Source organism: Tauraco erythrolophus, chromosome Z, assembly GCF_009769465.1.
Source record: "Tauraco erythrolophus isolate bTauEry1 chromosome Z, bTauEry1.pri, whole genome shotgun sequence".
Classification (NCBI taxonomy): Eukaryota; Metazoa; Chordata; class Aves; order Musophagiformes; family Musophagidae; genus Tauraco; species Tauraco erythrolophus.
Genome location: NC_141496.1, coordinates 52,254,515 through 52,276,260, shown reverse-complemented (window position 1 = coordinate 52,276,260; position 21,746 = coordinate 52,254,515).

The following is a 21,746-nucleotide window of genomic DNA, read 5'->3' as shown; positions in this document are numbered from 1 at the left end:
GTCAATAAGCACTGTAGAAAAAGCAGATGCTGATACACGTTGTCAAGTAAATATAACTATTTTTCCCATCATCCATGCATGCACACATATACACATTGTCCAGAATAGTCATCTGCCGCTGTTTCGGGTTTGCAAGCTGAAAAAAAGGTAGGAGATTTTTATTCAAACAAAAAAACAAACAGTAAATCCTTGGCTTTTGGTACAGTAGTCTGAAGCCAAAACCACTACAAATGTATTACTCCACATGTTTCAGATTAACATGAGAGCCCACACATAGGGGGGAAAAAAATGTCCCTTCAAAGTCATCTGCTCTTTGCAGCATTAAAATCTAAACTGCTGTGATTGGCAGGGCCAGTGCTGGCAATTTTTATCCTCATGGTTTGTACCATGACTTAGCCCAACTTGTTCTCTTTGGTCTTATGGGTGTCCTGAACAAGTGGACAAACTATTCTGAATAGCCTCCAGACCTGGGAAGTATCTCTTCCAGCATGTGAGTTGCACCTGACACACACGTTTTAAGCATTATTAATATGAGAGTCCGACTTGGAAAGCTGGTAAGCACTCAATTTCTTACTGAAAAAGAGCATTAAGACCTTAAAAAGCAATAATTGAAGAGAGCAGTAATGAAAATAAACCACCACAGAATCCAGCATCTGGGGTAGAAGTTGCTGCTGCATTTTGAAATGTCCTTCTCTTCATGGCTGCCTGGGAGGGGTGCGGCTAGAGATGTTCTCTGGAGCAGCTGAGGTCTCCATTATTCAAAACAGTTTAAAATATCTCTGTCCCTAATTTAATTCTGGGGAAAAAAAAAGTAAATAATCGGTAGAAGTTCAGAATGTAATCTCTAACAGCCAAAATTACTCTAAAACCAAGTGAAAATTCAAACAGGTGGGGCGTTCTTGTCCTGACTTTAATAGGTAAGAGACAAACAGCTAAAATTAAACTTCTTGTAAGAGTAAAATGTTATGATCCAAGAAATAGAGATAATTATCTAATAAAAATTTAAAGAATCATATGATATATGAATTACTACTTTGTATGTGATTAGAAGAGAAGAGCTTTCCATGTAAATCACTCTGTGATTTGTTGGCAATATATGTTTCCTCTAGTCTATCACCTGTTCCTGGTCCTCACCTTACTTGAACACAAAGCAGAGTGGGCAAGGACTCGTGCTCATACACTGATCGGATGGTCAGCATGCACTCAGTGCCTCCTCCACACATGGGACCTACTGAGCGTTTGCTAGTCCTCTTCACTACACTTTTGCAGGAGGTCAAGTCTCATCTTGTTCCCTGCTTCTGGAGCAAGCCATGTAACCAACTTTTCTCAAAATGAACAGACGCAGTTGATTTAAATCTGTATAATTCTCAAACCTAAGTAATGGATAGACCTTCACAATGCATAGCTATACCTTGCTACAGCATATTTCAGTGCATATGACTCTGAACTACAAATGGTATTTTCAGATTATTCCATATTATTAAAGTGTTTTGTATTCTAATGACTAACTTAGCCAGACAGGTCAGTGAAAACAAATCTGAGCTTCCTTCTGAAAATTTTAATTCGGTTAATAATATAGCAAGAAACAAGACTGACTAATTCCTTTTAACCAAAATTTTCCTTTTCCAAAATATTTAGTGATCACAATATTTTAGGTTTGTACCTAACTTTTCAATGTGTGAAAGAGGAACTGGCATTAAGTATTTAACGTAAAAAGTTTTTTCAAATAGTTACAAAATATATACATCACTAAAATTAAGTACTGTATTCAGGCTCATAAGATAACTATAAACTATAAGACTTGACTGCTTCTTAAATTAGATATATTTTAAAACAGCACTACTTCCAAAACTTCAAAAACAGTCAGGTAGTTTAAAAATATACAGGCTTACATAGCATATAGATTACAATAAAGGCAGTCACAATCCAACGTACTCACAGGTACTGGTTTAATTAATTTTGAGTCTCATAAAACTCCCTTAAAAAAATCAACAAAATGTCTTTGACCTTCAGAAATGTGGGGAAGGGGAATTGCCCATGCAAACCATATCCAAGTCTCCTCAAAACTGTAGTTGCATTCTGTGGGCTTTAGGTCAATCGATGGCTTAAGTTTCTTATTTTTAACTTTACATGTCTGATTTCATCATTTAACCAGCCACCCTTTTAAAGAGAGTTCATCAGAAGGCCAAATTGATTGACTGATCATTTCAATCTTTTTTGCACATGATAAATTCTGGGTCAAATTGTTTTCTTTTAATTAGAGAAGTGTAGGTATAGTAGACAGACTCTGTCTGAATGTTAACATGGGTTAATTGTGCTCTGTATCAGTCCTCATTCTCTCAATGAAGTGGGTAATATTCATTGGCTTCACCTCCAGCCTGCGTAGAGACACATCACTTTCCCATGCAGTTGCAAATGCCTTGCATCTTTATCATTTTTGACAGGCTGCTTTCTCTACTGAGAGCATGTCTCAGACCACAGAAAACATCTGTCTGTTGATGAATACTCTGCAAGGAGGTATGTGTGGGTCTTGTAATTTCTGGTCTTTGTTGATACAGAGCATTCTGTTCTGTGGAAAATTTCTTTCTCTATATCTTCACTTGTAAAATGAAGTCTACTATCTTGGCTTATAGAAATGAACCTGTGAAAGCCAATAGTTTTTGTTTATTTCTACAAGTAATTACTTCTTCTGTCCACTCATACTCCTGAAATAACACATAGGTAGGAAATACATTAAGCTGCACTACTTTCTGTCCTATGTACCATTCCTTCAGGTAAGAGTAAGCAAATAGCTTGAAAAGTTCACTTGAATTTAGGGTATCTCTGACAAGATACATAGAAGTTGCACATATCTGAAGGTCTAACAGTGTTTGGCACCTCACTTATGATAGAGGTGCCAAACAGGGAGAACAACTCACTGTCATTCCTACTGGAACAAGCTGACCACAGAATCAAATAGCACTGTTTCCTGTCATCTGCCACAGATCTAGCCATTTCCCAAAGACTGTAAGATGCACAGAGTTTCACGTATCCATGTCTGACCAAATGTAGTGATGTTTCCAATGTCCCATAAAACACAAGTCATTTGAAATCGTTCTCAAAGACGTTGTGCACTAGAAATTCCCAATTATTCTTCCCACTAGCAATGGTGCTCTCAGCAATTCCAATCTTTAGTACAACAGGGCTCACAGGTAGGTATAAATTTCTTTGCACAACATGCTGCTTTCAACGTTCCTGGCCCATAGATGTTTTAAACCAATATAGGGAAACAGAAATAGAGTCCATGTTGAGACTCTTCGTTTCCAATAAACACACAGTTTAGGAACCAGAAAGTTGTCCAGTTTTTGTTAAGCACTTGTGTGTCTTTGTAACTTAGATAAAGACATGCCTGTGCTAACTGTTCCTGATTTTTTTCTGTGCTGTGTTATGCACAAAGGAATAGACTCGATGTAACTGTAAGTGTAAATAGCCATTTCTTATACGTCATTTATGGAGAAGCAAATAGAAAGTTTAATTAAAACAGAGCTCAGTCAGGTTGAAACTGCAACCTTTGAAATAAAAAGTAGGGCTGTTATCTACTTGGCTACCTGGTCTCCATGGGAGTGTATATATATATGGGAGTTTACTAGCTGCACTTTTGTTCCCTAAGAATAATAGAAATCTGGATAGCATACAACATTAAAAATCATTTTATAAATCAAATATAGGTAGTATTCAGTTCAAACAAAACCTATTCCCCAATTCATGTGAAGATTTAAGTGCATGGAAAATTTAATGAAGGTTAGATTTGCAGTAATAGTCTGTTGTTTTACTTGAACCAGAGATATTTGAATAGTTTTAAGGGCCAAATACTAGCCCTATTCAGTACATCAGCTACTGATTTCAATGGGATCAGAGTTTGGCCTCTGATGCCTCATTTTGGCATTCTAATGAATTTATTGTTTGACTGCTTTGAAAAGTCTCTTGGCAGAGAGCTGCTGCAAATATAATGCTGCAAAGTAGGGCCATTTTTTTCCCTCTATGTTGTACTGGATGTACTTTCAGCTATTGTGGAATATAAATATTATTCAGCAAAAGAACTATATTAAAAATTATGGAGGGAAGTTAATTAAAAGTCAGTTGTAAATGCTGACTGCAAACAAAACCGATTCCTCACTTCATAACTCTGTATGTAAACAAAATGTAATAAAAAGTGAAGCTAATCTACTATTTTATATAATCAGAAAAAAATTATCTGGAAACGGGTTACATCTTTAATACTTAATCCATAAATATATGCAGAAAGATGGCACTAATAAAGTGACTTTGAGATATGGGAGTGATTGGGTCTATGCAAGCCCATCAAAAGACTAATATTTAAGAGTTTGGTATTAAAGTTCACATCTGAATATGAATTATCCCTAGGGTGTTAGATAATATTCAGGGCCTAGAAAAGGGTATACATCCGTGTATATCCTGGCTTGTTTATGTGAGTTCTGTAAGACCAACACATTTTTCCTCTGTGAGTGGATTTATTGCAGGGTGATTTTTTTTCCTGTGTGGATAATGTGCTGTTTCACTTTCTTATGTTTTCTCTTGAAGACATGAGGATTTCTGCTCCTGACAAACTGTACGTTGATACAGGTTACTATTTTGTGTGAGTCATTTACCCACATCCTGTTTGTACATGTATCTTCAGCATGTGTGTTTGGGAATCTGGATTACTTTCTTCAACTGTTTCACTCTCTAGATGTGAGATTCCTGGCACAGGTAACTGAAGTCATCCGGTGGTGCAAGGTGAACTTAAACTAGCGAAAAAATGACATGGACTTTCTTAATATCCAGCTTTTCAGTGGTTATCTGTCATGTCTCTCCCAACCACACAACAAAAATTCTTTCTTACCAAATGAAATCTGCCGGGGAAAAATTAAAGTGCTGTGGATGGCTGAGGCAATGCTGGTTTGGACTACAAAGCCATGGCCTCTAGTCAGCAGAATACCAGATACTCCATCAAGTGTCACCTTGCCTAGGTCGTATTCATGAAACTCCCTATTTAGCTGACAACAATCATAGCCACGATGAGACAGATGTGCGTTAAAGTTCAGTGTACACTGGTGACTGCTAATCTCAAGCAGCCTCTCTGACATTGCACCGTACAGCCCCATGTTTAAGCAGAAAATCTGACTTTCGCAGCAGGATCATCTACAGCAGCAATGTGTGAATGGCTAAATAGCTCACTCTGTGCAAAGCGGGGGGGCAGTGAGTAATATACATCCCTGTCTCATTCTGATAACCCCTTGAGGGAGAGAGTGACAGGATGCTACCATAGCTACGGAAGTTTGTTCCAGCTGTTCTAGAAGAACATCAGTCCTAAGTCATTCATGTTTGCTGACTGGTAGAGCAAGCTGAATGAAACGCTTTGTGTGTATGATAGCAGTTCGCAATGATCTGTAGAAAAAGGCAAGAGAGACTCAGTGGAAGTGGTGCTGGTAGCTGCTAGTGCTTCTCAGTTGCATATGTCATGAAGAAATTAGGCCATGGTGGACGGGTCTTGAAACATAAGAAAAGGAGACACAGAACTGGCATTAAAGTGGTTTCAGGGTTTTTATAGCCTGTATCTCTGCAACAGCTCCATTGCAGCAGCTGGGCTATTCTCACTATTCTTTTCTAAGAGGTGAGTTTTATCTGCCCCAGTCTTCTCCCCTCCATCATTTGAACTCTAGCTACTTGCCAGGGCATCGATGAAATAAGTTTCAGGCAGGCTGATAATGTCACTGCTTGCAGCTGGAATAGTGGTTTTATTTTAGCTTATGCTTTGGTAATAGTAGCATTGTTACTGTCAGGAATAGGAGTTAGCAACAGAATTCCTGTTCTCTGCAGCTCTTCTGCAGAGCACTCTGTGGCAGTGGGAGGCAGAGCATACACATAGATACTCTGTGTATTTTAAGTATATAGACAAGTTAAGTGCATTCTTGACACAAAGCATTGTCACCATTATAGTTCAAATAGGAGACTTAAATCGCAGAAGAGGAGCTCTTTTTTAATACTTATTGAATGACAACACTCAGAGAATAAAAACTTAAAGTTACATATTCAACCTTTACTGGCTGTAAGTAGGAGTATCCTTCAAAAAAGTAGTGGGTTGCTCTTGGAAATAAATATTCCACAGCCCAGGACTGCAAAATCAGGACTGTCAGAAGTTAGACCATTTATAGCTACTCTCTCAATTTTCTGCTATGAGCCTTCTTCTGTACATGCATCTCTCACTGAAATGGTCTTAGAGAATTTGTGTGAGCTTACAGCTTTTAGATAAGGAAAAAAACACGAGAGAAAAATGCTGTGACTTTTGACTCCTGAAAAAGTGTGCTTCTACTAGCAAATCTTAGCAGATGAGTCACCCACAAACTTATACTTTTTAAGGTGGAGGGAGAGGAGGGAAGAAAGAGCATATGATCTTAGGCAGAAGGAGTTAGAATTCTCAGTGTGACTTTCTATAAGATTCTATGTTGAGCTTTTCAAGGAATGTTTCTGCAATGGGCCAGCAATGTACTGCAGATTCCTGGTACTATTGGGTGGAAATGAGAGAGAAAGCATCTTAGAAAGCATACATCGTAATGATTCTTACAGACTCCCTAAAAATTTCTGCAAGGTTCCCTCATAATTTTTGATACAGACAAAATGGCTAAAAAAAAAACATCATGGGAAAAAAAGAAGCAGCAGGAAGAAGCCTCCTCATTAGCTGTAATCTTGAGGTAAATTATACATGTTTGTGCAGGCGGTCAGTCACTTGTCTAGCAGAGAGAAGCTAAGTATCTGGCTAGTCAAGCATAACTATTGTACCCTGAACACTTGGCAATAGATTGAATTCACCATTTGATAAAACTGTTTACTCTAATTCACTCAGTAGGAATAGCCAATGGTTAAGTGAGGCTATATCTCACAAGAGTGTAATCTATGGAAATGTATGTAGCATCTCATGAATACTAAACAAATTCATTATGATCAACCGTAATTCCAATAAATCTGTAATGATGAAACCTTTAAATTAAATTGTCTCTCTTGATTTTTCAGTGTAATCAAGTTCATCAGCCCATTCCTTTTTTTCCTCTTATTTAAGGCATCAAACCCATGAGCTCGTCAACATATGAAAGCATGTTTGAGCAGCTCAGCTCAAGAACAAAATAGAGGGAAGGAGACAAAAGAGTCATTCTTCACATCATGGAGCACCAAATTCTTTATTCTAAAAAGCACAGTGAAAAAAAACCACGGGGAGTAAGAAATACGGAACGAAATATCCATGCTAGAGAAACTGCAAGAGCTTGATTTCCTAATCTCTGTTCTACAAAGGTATTGTAATGTCTAAGAGGGATAAGATACCCCCTGACATTTGGATCAGTCAGAGGGATTTCTGAAAGACAGTTGTAATGAAGCCTAAACCAGTTTCTTCCGAATGAGATAAACTCCCAAACCATATGGAGACAGGAAAAACACATCTTTTCTACCTGTCCCTCAAACTCTGACCAGCATCTCAATTGTGCCATCAGTAGATTGCTTGCACTTGCATTGGTCAAAGAAGCATTTTCCCAAGCTGACAGCAAAGTGGTTTTTTCCTTCGGGTGAACTACCTGCCAGGACATCAGGTATCCAAGTAGGACACAACTTCTTTCATTTCTTCAGTGTTCTCATCAAGTAGTCAGAGAAACAGCAAATGATTGTTTTAACTGCTGCCCTAGTATTGTAGGAAACCTTGGCTTCCATTAGCTATTAATGACATCATCTTTCAAACTGTGCAGCTCTCCAGCTGAATTATTTGCTCTTATAGTGCTCAAAATCTGTGTACAGTCACCAAAAGGTGAAGGCTACTGATTCTGCCTGTCTAACAGTTCTGAGTTTATACCTTCAGGTTTATGAATTGCTCTCAGTAGAGTAGCAGAACAGGTCACTATTAATACTATTGTTTTTATCTGATACAGAGAATACGTATATGGACACCTCGAGCTTTAGTGTCTTATGTCTTTTTTAAACAGTACAGCCAGCTGGAATATATATTTTCAAGCCAAAAGTTCTTCTGTACCTAACAGAATTGTTCAAAAAGAGCCTTTACTAGCAGTAAATGGCAGCATTTATCAATTTAATTGTTTCAGTAAATCGGTTTAATTTCAATATTTACCCCAGTGAATACCTTCTCAGCTTCTTTATTTCTGTGTCAAAAATTAGTCTGAGTCCTGTATAAAAAGTGTGATTTTATTCTCTTTATCCAGTGCATAAGCATACTTTAAAATACAGCATCTTAATTTAGTACATGTGAATTAGAACTAGCTGGAATTAGAATTAGTCAGGGAATCAGAGAAACTTGATGCCATCGTTGATGACAAGTGATCCTGATAATTTTTAACTGGTCACAAATGAATTGCAGCATCCTTATTTATCCAATAGGTCAAAGTGCAAGCACTTTGCTGTATAAGCAATTGAAACAGCTCTGTGAGCAGCCTTCCTGCATCAGATCTTTCATCTATGAAAAGACAGAGATTATACTGAACTTTTTTTTGACTGAATGTACTTTGATTTCTCACAAGCATTCTTCAGTATGTGTGTAAGATACACAAAACTATAAACATGTTTGAGTTATATTCTTTTGAAAACTAAAAGAAATCTTTAAAGAACCTTTTCTTTTGCAGTGTTCTTTTAGCTGTCTTACAAACATGGAATTATCTTCTTTTTTTCCACCTATCTAGTTTCCTGTTCAACATAAACTCACGGGACACCATTTATCATCTCAAATCAGCCCTGAGGTCCACCTAACTGTGTATGTCTCCTGTTGGTGGTGATAAATGTCAGATGCTCCAGAGAAAGTTTTAGGCCAAAGCTGAATAAACTGTCCCTTGATCTCTGCTAATAGACACTAGCTAAAGTCTTGAGGACCAAAGATACTATCCCTTTCAAAATTTTGTCACCTCTTTGAAGTTCAATCAGCGACTCTACTGTGCAAATAACTCATCACATCTTCAAAATAAAGCAGTACAAAATCCTGAAAAATTGTCCATATTTCATGCTACAGGGAGATGTCAAGTTAATTACACAAACAAAAGGTTTCTAATGTGCTTGCCATATCGCTGTAAGTAACACCTGCGCTCTCCTAAATTCACAGAACACCCTTCAAACACTCATGCTCATGTATCTTTGATTTGTTTTACTCTGTTGCATCTCCATAGCAGAACTAATAGGATAAAAGTGTTGTGCGCATTGTGTGACCTTTCTCTTTCACTGTAGAGTGACTGTAGTAAACACATATCTACAGGAAATTGGTAATACAACAGCGGAGCAGAAATATGTTACTGCGAATATAAGCGGTTTCATAAAATTACTTCTCACTTTCCATTGCCCAGTGAAGCACTGTTTCAACACAGTTAGATTCCTGCTCATCAGCATTTCATTGATGTGGGTGTATCTTCATTTTTGCACGCTTTCTCAGTTTGGGCAGATGTATGTTTTTGGCAACACTATATTCATCTATTGAAGTCTTTAAACATGTGGCAGCATAGCAGTATCTAGGCTGCCTATGCCTAACTCTGCACATAAGCCTGGATTTATATTGCTGGCAGAGAAAATCTCCTTTTGATCATATAAAGAAAGCAAAGCAAATCTTAACAGATTTAGCAGTGTCTATTAGCATTTATTAAAGGTCTCATTCAATGCCCATACAAATCAATAGCAATTTTTGCTTCTTTGAATATTAATAAACATTTAGGTTAGTCCTCAACGCAGCTGCTTGTCTTTTCTCAAAACTGTTAATTAATATATCACAGAGAATTGAAAGCACTTAGTGGCATTGTTTATGGCGCTACACTATAAATATCTACAGCAGTGCCATGGTGTACTAGACATGGCTCGAACATAATGGATGATACAGAACATGTTCAGCAAGCCTTAGCTTTCACTATGTTACACAACAAATATTCATATTATTATTAAAAAAAAAAAAACAACAACAAACAAACGAAAAAAAAAAAAAGAAAACAACAAAACCCAAACAGCTGCATCAACCTTACTCAAAGTTCTTTAGCTTTTACCATCTGGAGACATTCGAACAGTTTTATTGACATGACTATTTGTCGCAGATTCAAAGAAGCTGAATCTTTAAAACACACAAATCACAAGGAGAAAAAGTATTTGGGAAGATTTACTTGACAGAAGATTGAAAATATTACTGTTTGACTAGTAGCAGCTAATCAACAGCTTTAAAATAGTAAGCATCAAATGTCTGTTCAGATCATGATGGTACAAAAATGTCGTATGAACAAAAATATTAAAAACTAACTGAAAGCAAATTATATCATGTCTTCAGAAAATTTTGTGCTTGAGACTTCCCTTGGCTTTACCTCCTTGAAAAGATCTGCTGCTAGAATATAATAACATTCCACAGGCAATTCTTTCAGACTAGAAGTAGCTTTTTTTTTTTAATCAAAAATTCGGTGAAAGCTTAAGGAAGAAATCTTCAGAAAAATGAGATTAGTTGTGAAAACCTCTCAAAGTAACTGAGTGTTTTCAGGATACGGTTGGTGAACCCATGACAGCCTGGGTACTTTGAAGGGATCCACAAAAGCTAGACAGTATGGCAAGTATCCCCAAATGAGGTGTCTCATAATCAGTATTTATGTGCCCATAACTATCTCCCAAAAGCTCTTGTTCGGTGTTTTCTGAATAGTTCTGGAGGCAAAGTACTTGTCTGTTGTTGTAGTTCTCATTACTGTTATCTTTTTTTTTCGTTGACTGTCATGTCATCTTGAAATTTAGCCAGAAATTAACCATAAATTTTTCAGACTACTGGCCTCTGATATTTTCTTCTCATTTAATAACCACAATTTCAGAAGGCAAAGAAAGAACATATCTATTGCAAAACTGAGGCATTCACCAAGAAGCTTTTGTGTTTATTAAGTAAGAGAAAATATCTTTGTCATTTTTAGATCCCATGACAATTTCTTAGCTGAAAGCAAATTGACACTTGATTATATTAAAAGCAAAATAAAAGAACACTGTTACAGCCCAATGTCAGTTTCTGTAGTGCTTCCCTGAAATGAGTAAGAACAATGACTGGATATAAAATCTATTTACAGAAAATGACAGGTATCTTGCCAGCGTAACAGCTAAGGCAGTACTATGGCAGATTAGCCAGTGGTAGTGGACTGATGCTTGAACTGAACTCAGAACTTCTTGTCAATTTCAAATAAAAACAAAAAAGGAGTAGTGTGACATAGCAGCTACTACCAGGATCATTTTGAAGCTTCTTCTCCTGATTACATCCTTACATGGACATTTGTGTTTAGCCTTAGCAATAATGAAGATGAAATCTCAAGATAGACTAGACAGAGGACAAGTTTTGCTAGTGAAACAGTGAAATGACCATTGTTTGCTCATTTTGTACCATAAACCCATCTCAGCTGAGTAAAACTCCCTGAACAAAATTGCAATTACACATAATGTTGCCTTGAGTTATTTTGCACACTGTGCTTTTTAACTGTTTTTATTGTCAACATGCTTAAAAGTCCTACACAGCAATACATGTCCACAAAATTTCAAAAGGGGCTTAAATGCCTCTATTGAAAATATCAACCATTCCTCAAAGACTACCAAGTGCTTCCACTTACATTAAGTATTGTCCAATCAAAAACATCCAGCTGTTTTATACAGGAAGTCACAAAGACTCACAGTCCCTGAACTGATTTTCCTTTAAGCAAACAGGACTGTAGGAACAGCACAAAACAGGCAGGAATTGGATTCTGTAATACCATATTCTAAAGAATTTTCAATCAAACAAACACTTGAATAAACTTCTGAATAAAGTTTGTACCCTACGATTACAAGACATTCCAAACATTTCATGGAAACAACTGAAGCAAAGAGCAACCTAATGTAACTTTGAAGTTGGTCCTACTCTGAGGAGGATCTAGACCTCCATAAGCCCCTCGCAACTCAAGCTGGCCTATGTTGCTTTGAGCAATGGATCTCAGCTATGAAACCAGACATCTCACTTCTAAACCCTTGAAGAGTCATCCTTTACTATACAGGTTTGTTATCTATGAAGGCAACTAGAAGAGCTGATGGCTGTATATCAAAGCTCTGTTTTCTCAACTGAAGATATCAGGAATCTGAAAAACTTTAATAAGACCACTTTGACTCTACTCAGTTTAGAACTTCCCAAATGCAAAAGAAGCCTTCAAATGACAGTCCACCCACAGTTAACTTGGAAAACAAGCCACTTAAATTAAACAGCTTCCCTGGTAAGTCATTTATGAGTATAGACATTTAACCTGAGACTCCACACGTTTCCCAAAATTCCTATCTTCTAAGTATGTGAATAATCCCATGTACTGTAATAAGAGACTGCTGGTTGTAAGAGGTTAAGCAAATAAGTAAATACTTATAGAACTAAATATTTGCCAAAATGCTAGATACAAATAGCTATGCACCATTTTTTAGTTGTAAACATTCAAAATCTAGAAAATAAAATCTACTAAAATATATAATCTTCTTAGCTTTTCTTTCTTTTTTTTTTTTTTAAAAAAAAAGAAGGAAGAAAGGAAGAAAAGATAGAGGAGGAATTTCATCTCAACTGCACGATTTAGGATGCAATATTGGTAAAATTTTCTATAATCTGCCCTATACAAGAATAGAAAGTCCTTTTCTCTTTTTCTGCATACATTTTTAATGCTGATTAGGATGACTATAGTGTAATAAAACCCAATAATATAGCATGTTATTAAATACTGATTGCAAACTGCATTAGTCTGTGGTGTCCACAGATCCTTAACATTGTAAAAACTTCCACCTCCTTTCTCTCTCTGGCTGCTGTAGCTTTTTTTCAAATTATACTGTGCTAGTCAGTTGTTCTGTATAATTTGATATATTTTCTGGCAACCTTCAAAATATTATTTTTGTAACTTTTGCTTTGGCTGATAAAACTCTAAGGAAACACAGCTGATGTCTCTCTCCAGACATACATTCACTGTCATGTTATAGCTTGTTTTTGCTGCAGCTAATGTAAATATCCATGAACTGGAGCTTTTAGCTAATTTCTTATTAAATTAAAGTGGTCTTAGTGAATTTCCAATGCATACATCAAATACTAAAATATTTCTAAGCATATTTTGTTTAGTGGTCTCTGCTACTGTGCCCTGGGTAGAACTCATCCTTCTTCCTAAGTCTGATGGCTGAGAGAGAAATGGCAAGAGAGGAATAGTCAGAGCCAGCGTTAGCCTGAGGGTGTTGCTCAGAGTAGCAGATTGCTCCAGCAAGTGGTATTTAATCCCTGTGCAGCCACGTCTTCTGTCTTTCCCCTACTAGTTTAGGAGCAAGAGGTAGGAGAGCAGCTTGATAAGAGCAAGCCACTCTGAGGGGAGCAGGGCACTGCTGGGATGGATCCCCATGAGGCTGAAGAAGTGGGATTCTGACTCTGCAGGTGCTGTAGGAGGCTGCAGCTCTCTAGGGCTAATGTTCACAGAGGAGGAAGGCTTACACTGGTGAGGGGCAGGGATTTTGATTTGTCCCAGCAGGGCACGAATAGCAGCAGAGAGTCCAGGTTGAAACAGGTAAAAGGGGAGCAAAGTGACATCTGGACCAGGAAATCTATTTTGTCCTTCCCCTAGCACAGCAGAATATAACTTTTGCCCACACTGCTGAAGACGCCTTAACCATCACTTCTCTTCTGTGCTAGTACAGATATTCTCTGCACTGCTTTGAGTAGTATCTGACAGCAGCAGCTGAAATAGGAATCACATAGGGTTATAATCCAGAAAAGTTTTTGAGGACATATTTGCTCTCCCAGTTCTTAGTATATGCTCAGAACACCCTGATCATCTTCTGTGTGAGCAAGAGTGAGTGTCACTACTGGTGCACAAATAACCAGGCTTTGTAACAAAAGGAAAGTCTTTAAATGCCTCTTGTGGGGATGGATCTGGGTGGCTGAGGTCAGCATTTAGTTGTACTCTACCCTTCCACACCGGGAATGTGTGCGCAGCAGCTACCCAAATGCTGCTTGCCGCTGCAGTCTTGATTGCTATTCCTATTCTCAAGAAGGCAGGTGGTCTAACATTTCATGTTGCAGGAAACAGTAGCAAGAAATTTCTTAGACATTTCTGCATGGGGTACCTGTTCCCCTATAAACTCTTTTATGGTCAAAGATCTGATTTATGTTACAGTTGAAACCATGCAGATCCTTTTATTTTAGGTGTCATCAAGCTAGCTTAAAATGAACAGTTTAAATGTTTCTTCTTTTACAGCTGCCGTGTTTGTGAGGCATGGCAAGAATTGGTGGTGGCCTCACTGAAAAATAGAAAGGAGCTGAACAAAATAGTAACGGAGAAGCCAGAGAGTATCGTGGAAGACCAAAGTAATTGTAACAGATGGGGTTTAGTTTTGTGAGGCAATGACTCCTTGGAAGGTTCATATTCCTCTGATTCTCCCTGTTTGCAGGACTAAGTGTAAAATTTCCTATCCTGGCTGTTCACTAGTAAAGCAACATATTAGGACTTTAACACTCTGTTAATATGTCAGATTATTCCTTTCAATAAAATGAGATTTCTTTCAGCCAGAAAAGGCGCATAGTGCCCTATACGGGGAAATAGTAATAGACGTCAAATTCTAACTCTGTAGGGATAATTTAAAGTCTATTTCGTTCTTCCAACAGTTGGGTTGATTTATTTTTTTTTATTATTATTATTCTGTCTCATATGTTTAATACCCTCTCTCCCTCTTCTTCTGAAAACTCTGGTTGCCTTCATCTGTTCGTTGTTATTTGGTTTTCTGTATCACTTTAGTATCTCTTTAGGACTTCTGCTCCTTTCTCTCTCTTTTGACTCTAAGATAGATTTGATTTTCCTCTCTTCGTTTTCCTTTCTCTTAAATGCTCCTCTCTTTTTCTCTCTATTTCCTTTTATCATATATTCTTCCCACATGATATGTTTGCTTTATTAGCACTGAGGAAAGTAATGAAGGTCATTAATAGTTGCCACATCTTCCAGAGTTGGGGTGAGAGGATCTATAGTGGATTCAGGAGTTACTACTGTCACAGAAGCTGCTGCCTCAGCTCCTTACTGTGCACAGCCTGGGTACAGGATCTTTTCTCCATACCTTGGGATCACCACAGAGAACCTCCTCAGAAAGTCCTTGCACAAAGGACAAATCTCACAGACATACGACATTTTGGCCGTATATCTCTTGGAACTCTCCCACTTAATTGGAGAGTATTTGAAGCAATATGTGTATAACATTTGCATCCTCTTTTCATAATATAAAAAACCTGTGCAATCTACAGGCATGAAGAGATGGCGTAGAAATCAGCAACAGCTCAAATGCTGAAAGTCCTGGCTTCAACAAGACCATTCCTGCCACTTTTAAAGTATCCTGCAGAAGGGACTTGGGGGGGAAGGCTGTGTGACTGCTGTTCCAGCCAGCAAGAGCTCAGTTGTTAACCGCTGTGGGCTTTAATAAAAAAAGTACTTCTGCTATTTTAAATCATTTTTCTTTTTCTTAATGGCAAATAACATGTATGACAAACATTCAGCTCCAGAGCTGTATTTCTCCCATTATTTTTATGCACTTCATTCAGCCTTTTCTGCAGATTGTTGCTAGAATGAAAAGACAGTAGAAAGCTGTGCTTCCACAGGTCAAACTTTCTATTGTTCTTTGAATAAGAGATTGTATTTGAGTACAGAGATTTGCATAAGAATTAGTCCCCTTCCTTGTATCAAGTCAGCTATTTTCAGCCCAGTGCAGCAATCTCCGATTTCTTGGTTGTAACTATGGCAATAAGATTAGATGGTATTCAGTAAAATTCATTTTACAAATTAGCATGGGAGGGTGCCCATGACTGTGATGGAAGGAGAAATGTAAAAACATTGTGGAATGAGATTGAAATTAAATCAGAACTGAGAATATTCCTCAAAATAATGATTCTCAAACTCATCCAGCACCATCTGCTAGTTTGTGAGTGATTTACAGTTAGCCACAATAAACATGATGGGATCAATGGGCCTGATGGGGGTTATATTTCTTACTCAAAGCCATTTTGAAAAGACATTTTAACCCCATTTTGGGTGGATACTGAATTCTTTGATCTGGAACTTTTATAACAGTAGCAGTCAAATCAATTTCAAACACTTTCATTACAGTACAAATCTACAAAGCTCGTCATGGTCTGGGAAAAAAAAAAAAAAAAAAGTCGTGCTCCAGGCCTCAGGCCATGTTATAATGAGGGTGAGAATGAGCAGTGGTAGGTACTATTTGGAGTTCTGCCTCTGCCTTTCTTCTGCATGGTACAGTCCTGTCAGTTCATCAGAACAGCAGACCTTAATTTCTACACACTAAAGATGGCTTCCTGAAGTTTTGCATCATTTGCAATAAACCTTGGGTTTGATCATATTTCATTACTAATGAGTCTCCTGTCTATACCTAGCCTTGTTGTTCTCTTAATGATATATGCAAACAGGGTTAGAAGGACAGCAGGTTTAGAAACATGTTTTTTCAGATGTTTAATGAACACTTTGGTTTTTTTGTTCTTTGCATTTTCCCAAGGAAACTGATACCTTAATAAAAAAGTATTGCAAAAAGCATATTTTCAAAAAATATTTGACTGATTCTTTCTCTAGTATGCTATGATGCTATACTTAATCTAATATGATATGATACTGAATTGATATTGATACAGTTCTTTCATTGAATATTAAGAAAATACTAAATTTCAAAAAGCAAGTGAAGTTTTATTTTTCTTCTTCTTTTAAATGCAGTCTTTCACATCTTTTCTTGGATGTAAGTTGGTATATTAGAAGGCTGACAGAGATCAGTCCTGCAGCCTTGGACAGGAAGACAGCAGCATTGCATGAAATTTCATCTCCCAACACAGGTTAAGCTCAAATGATGTCCTTTGGTACTGCATAAGGCCTGTACTAGCCCTCCACAAAGTGAGTTGTCCTCATGGAACAAATGCATGTTCGAATTGCATAAATAAGTAAAATAGAATTTTACCTTTATAAATAGTGTCCAGCAGCCTTGATTCACGGTGTGAAACTGGTCATCCTACCAACTGCATGCACAGCTTCCAAGATCATGAGTAGCAAAACCTGGCCTTACAGGAGGAAGAGGGAATAACAGATAATAGACCTATGCAGGTCTATTATTTCTGTCTGGAAAGGTCATCTTCAGGTATTTTCTCAGTGCTCAGTCCTGCGGTAGGAAAGGTCTTAGGAAGAGAACTCAGAGTCTTCCAGAATAAAGACATTATTTCCTGTGTGACCATTCTGGGTGTTCCCAAAGTAAACGAATGTACAACTATGTTGACTACTTTTTTCTTCAAACACTTTCCTCTGAAGTTATTTAATTGCGGATCCTCATTGAAAACCAGGAACAGGTACATTACTTCAGTAGACACATCATGCATTATCAAAATTGCTTTGTGTTTCTTCTCAGGTAAAAACAAAAGCTATTGGGTTGGAAATTTACTTGCTTTCACTATTGGTTATCTGAATAATTGTTTGCTGTTCTAAATGAAAACAAATGGATGTTTGCGTATAAATAATCACAACCCATTTACTTGCCAGCAATACATATTCCAGTTGGTGGTATATAAACCATTAGCTACTCAGTGGCTCAAAAATTATTGTGCCTTTTTAAAACGCTCTATTCTGCAGGATAAAACCGTTTCTGGCAGCATAGGCAAGATCTTGCAGTCACAGTTTTAAACCCTCCATAGTTCTGCAGGACAGGATTCAGCGGTATGCTTAGTTTGCTGTGAATCTCTGAAATAGACCAACCACGGCACAAATTCGTCTTTTGCAGGGTATGCGTTACAACCAGGGGTTATAATACAATATGACAGCAGAATGACAGTGCACTTAGCAAATTACTAAAATCTGTGTAATATGTAGTTCTCAGTTCAGAGAGTTTAAATTAAGCAAACCAGTGGGAAACCTGAAATCAAATACTGTAATTCAGGAGGCAACATGACATCTGTCCTGATTTCAAAAGCGAAAGGTGAAAGGATCAGGTAGATCTGTGAATGCTGTTCCCTTCCCAGGTAGGAAGAACCTCAGTTAAGGACACAGTTTACCAGAGAGTGAGCTAGGTGAGAACCGGACCATCCGACGCATGTCAAAGTATTGTTTAAACTCTTGGCATTTACCAGAAAATACCAGATAGTTTTCATAGGTTTAGCTTGTGCCATTTAGAAGATGGACTTGTAGGATGGGTGGGAACCTGACAAGGACTGCTTTTCAAGAATCCCGACAAGAAATATCTACTGCTTCATTCTTATGCAGTGGAGAGATTTGCCTTGGATTTCGGCCCTAAATCTGATCTCCTATTCAGGTACCAGAAGTACTGCTTAAAGGCATTTTATGGGTAGCACAGTATCATAAGTAACTTGTCTCATAGCATCTGCCCAATAAATCTCTTTTCTTGACTTTTCCAAGCATCCAAGTGAACAGTAGTGGCATGCCCTCCAGTTGTCCCTGTTCCCAGACAGAGAAGACACCCTGAGTTGCTTCTTTTTCTGAGTTGAATGAGTATGAGCTGGGATGCATATGAGCAGCAGCAGTGGGAAACAGCTGACAGTCAAATCGAGAGCAGGTGAGGAACGAGTTAACAAAAGGTTGCTGAAAAAGCCTATCCTGCCTATCTTGGGAGAGTTGTAAATTATGTGTGCAAATTAAGGGAAAAGCAGCCACCTTAAAAGAAGAACTAGTTTTCAGGCACTAAACTGACCTGCAGACCTACTTACTATGACTCTACTCTGTCTTAGCCAATCAAGACCATACAGCCTTGAAATGCTACAGGACAATCTGTTAGGGGTATCAACAGCTTTTGTAATTGCTGACTGTGTTTCTGCTTTTAATTTGTGAATGCACTAACTGTTTCGTAATGCCTGCCTCTGATTGAAGGAAATGCCTGAGTGTAACAGGAGCCTGTGGATAAGGTTTGCTCTCCTGTTGTCCTTCACATACTGAGAACAATGAAGAAAATGAGTCATTACTTAGCTGACAGTGTAGCAGATCAGAAGTAGCTGATATTTATCTCTGATTAGGAAAGCATCACTATAGTTCTTTTTACCTGAGCAACTTAAAACCTTTTCTTTAATCTGAGAGAAAGGAAGCTCTGCTGTTGTACTGAGTGGAGGATATTTTTAGAGTTACTGAATACTGTAGGATCAGAATTTCCACTTGTCTTTGAAACTTGTTGGAGCTTTCCTGTTCTTGTGGCCTAGATTTCTTTGTTTCATTATAGTCAATGCATTCTACTCTTCATACAGTTCTCGTGCAATGAAAGAAATACACGGGGGCATACTGGTACATAGGACACAATCAATGCCTAACTCTTTGTGTAGGTAGCAAACGTTCCAACTCTCAGCTCATCCAGGTGGATATTTGGAGGGCTATAAGGCCCTGTATGCTTATGCCTTTAGAGCAGTTACGAGTGAAATTAAATACCGAAACCATCATCTGCTGAAAAAGATCTATATAATATTACATTTTGGACTTGTGGGGAACTGAGTTGTCAAAGCTGCAAAGAACAGTAAAAATGTATAGATGAAAAGGAAAAAAATGAAGCAATTCTACAAAGTACTTTAGGTGTATAGAAATATTTTTAGGAGTTTTAATCAAACTACAAGGAAAATTATGCAGCATATTCATTCTTGTATATAAATACAAGTTTATACAGTCGGTATTCATTGTCAGTATGGATTTGTTGGTTCACAATGGAACATTCAGGTGAAACAGTGAGATTCACTGTCTTTTTTGATACAGCTGATACAAAGAAGATTGGTTATCTTTATCACAAAAATACAGGCTGATCACATATGTAATTTTTTTTCTGCAAAGTCATACGCTGGTGCATCAAATTTATGAGGAAATTAGAGTTTAGCTTAGCTTAGTTTCACTCTACTTCCGCTTTGGAATATTAAGACAATGGTGTTCCATTCACAGACAGGAAAAGGACGTCTTCATGGTCAACTCCAGAGCCAGAACAGGCTCAGCTTGGAGTCTACCTGGCTTCTTCACTAAAAAACAGAATAAACCCTTCATTGAGGATGGAAAAAGGGGGGAAAAAGGGGAGGATGTTCTGCTAAAGGACCATGAGGATTGAAAATCCACAAGCAAGCACTGGAATGAATTCACTGATTATTCTTTACAGTTGAGAATGCAGTCCAAAAACTGCATCATCACCAGAATGCCCTTCAACTGTTTACTGGTGACAACACTGCTGCTGCTGTGACTCATTCTCAGCTTCTCATTGTCTCATGGTTATTAAACTTATGGGGTCAATGGCTGGCAGCAGCCCAGCACTGGAAATCTTTGCCCCAGATGGAATCTGGGAGCAGCCTGTAGGTCATCATGCTCAGAGAGGGACAGAAAGAGGGATCAAACCTGAGGCCAACGTAATTCTGCTGCCACAGATCACTACTGTTATTACAGCAGGTCCTGTAGAAGTGCCCCAAGTCCCTACACAATAACAAGAACCTGTTTTCTGAATACATATTACAGTGCAGCCAATTCCTGTAGGAAATGCAGCAGTTTAATGTGAAAATTTCGTCATTCAATCTTTGCTTGTTCTTTCTGAACCACTGGAGCCACTCTTCACTGCAGAGTGGTCCTACTGCGCCCTTTCCTGATGTAAATCACATTACATCCAGCTAGGACTCTCCTGCCTGTTTGCTTGCCAAATCGACAGGAAGGCTCACACTTAATTTACAGGTATCTACATTTGTGACTTGTCCTATTAAGCATGTTGACTGGCTGTTTTACTTATTAAGAGTGCAAGAAAATGAGAAAAAGACAGAAGGAGAAGTGAGCAAGCAAGCACAAACTGAGAAAACCAGTCACTGACTTTCTGGAAACTCATGGTAATTTGCATTTGGTAACTCTGAAATGCCTGGCTGTTTGATAGAAATTGGCTAATGGGTTTGGAGCTGTCAGTGGGGAGGGAGAGGATGCCAAGCAAGCAAAAAGGCAGTGTGGTTATATAGGTCTCGTTTCCTTGGTAAAAGCAGCAGAGAACAAAACAGCATTAAAATAAAAAATTAAAAAAAAAAAAGTAGTCATGGAGATTTTTCCTTGGAAAACTGTCCCTTTCCAGCTACTCTAGCAATACAGTTAATTACGGGTCACAAGGCCCATGTGACACCTATATCCCACATAATTTTGTCTAAGGAGTGAGTGGAACTTAAATGGGATGGATTTTTATTGTTTATGCTCTCTGCTCAGCTCAACTCAAATGAATGTTTCGTTCTAGTGACACAGTCCAAGCAATGTGTCTTACTAGCGTGTGCTAGATCCACCCATTAAACATCATCAGATGATTACCTAGAGAAGGAGACAATTTTCTCAAAGACAGGAACAGCTCAAAAATGACAACAACCTAAAAAATTAATTCTTGCAGCTACTTGAAGTTAGCAAATATGTAATGCTGAAGGACACCAACAATGTATTTTATTATAGGAGTTCTGATAAAGAAGTATTGTACTGTTTTTAAATATTACTGCTTAGACACTGTCCAAATGGAATGTATTTTGGTTTTGATGAATAAAATGTAGTGTCAGCTGAAATGAAAGATGAAAATTTAAGTTCCTTAATCTATTCAAAAGCAAAGCTATTTCTAAACCAGAGTGTTCCCATTTGAAACATTTTGTTATTCTGATTTATTGAATGACTTCTCTTATCTGGAATCTTTAAAAACATTAAAAATTCACTGATGTATTCATAAATCAGTTGAAATTTGCA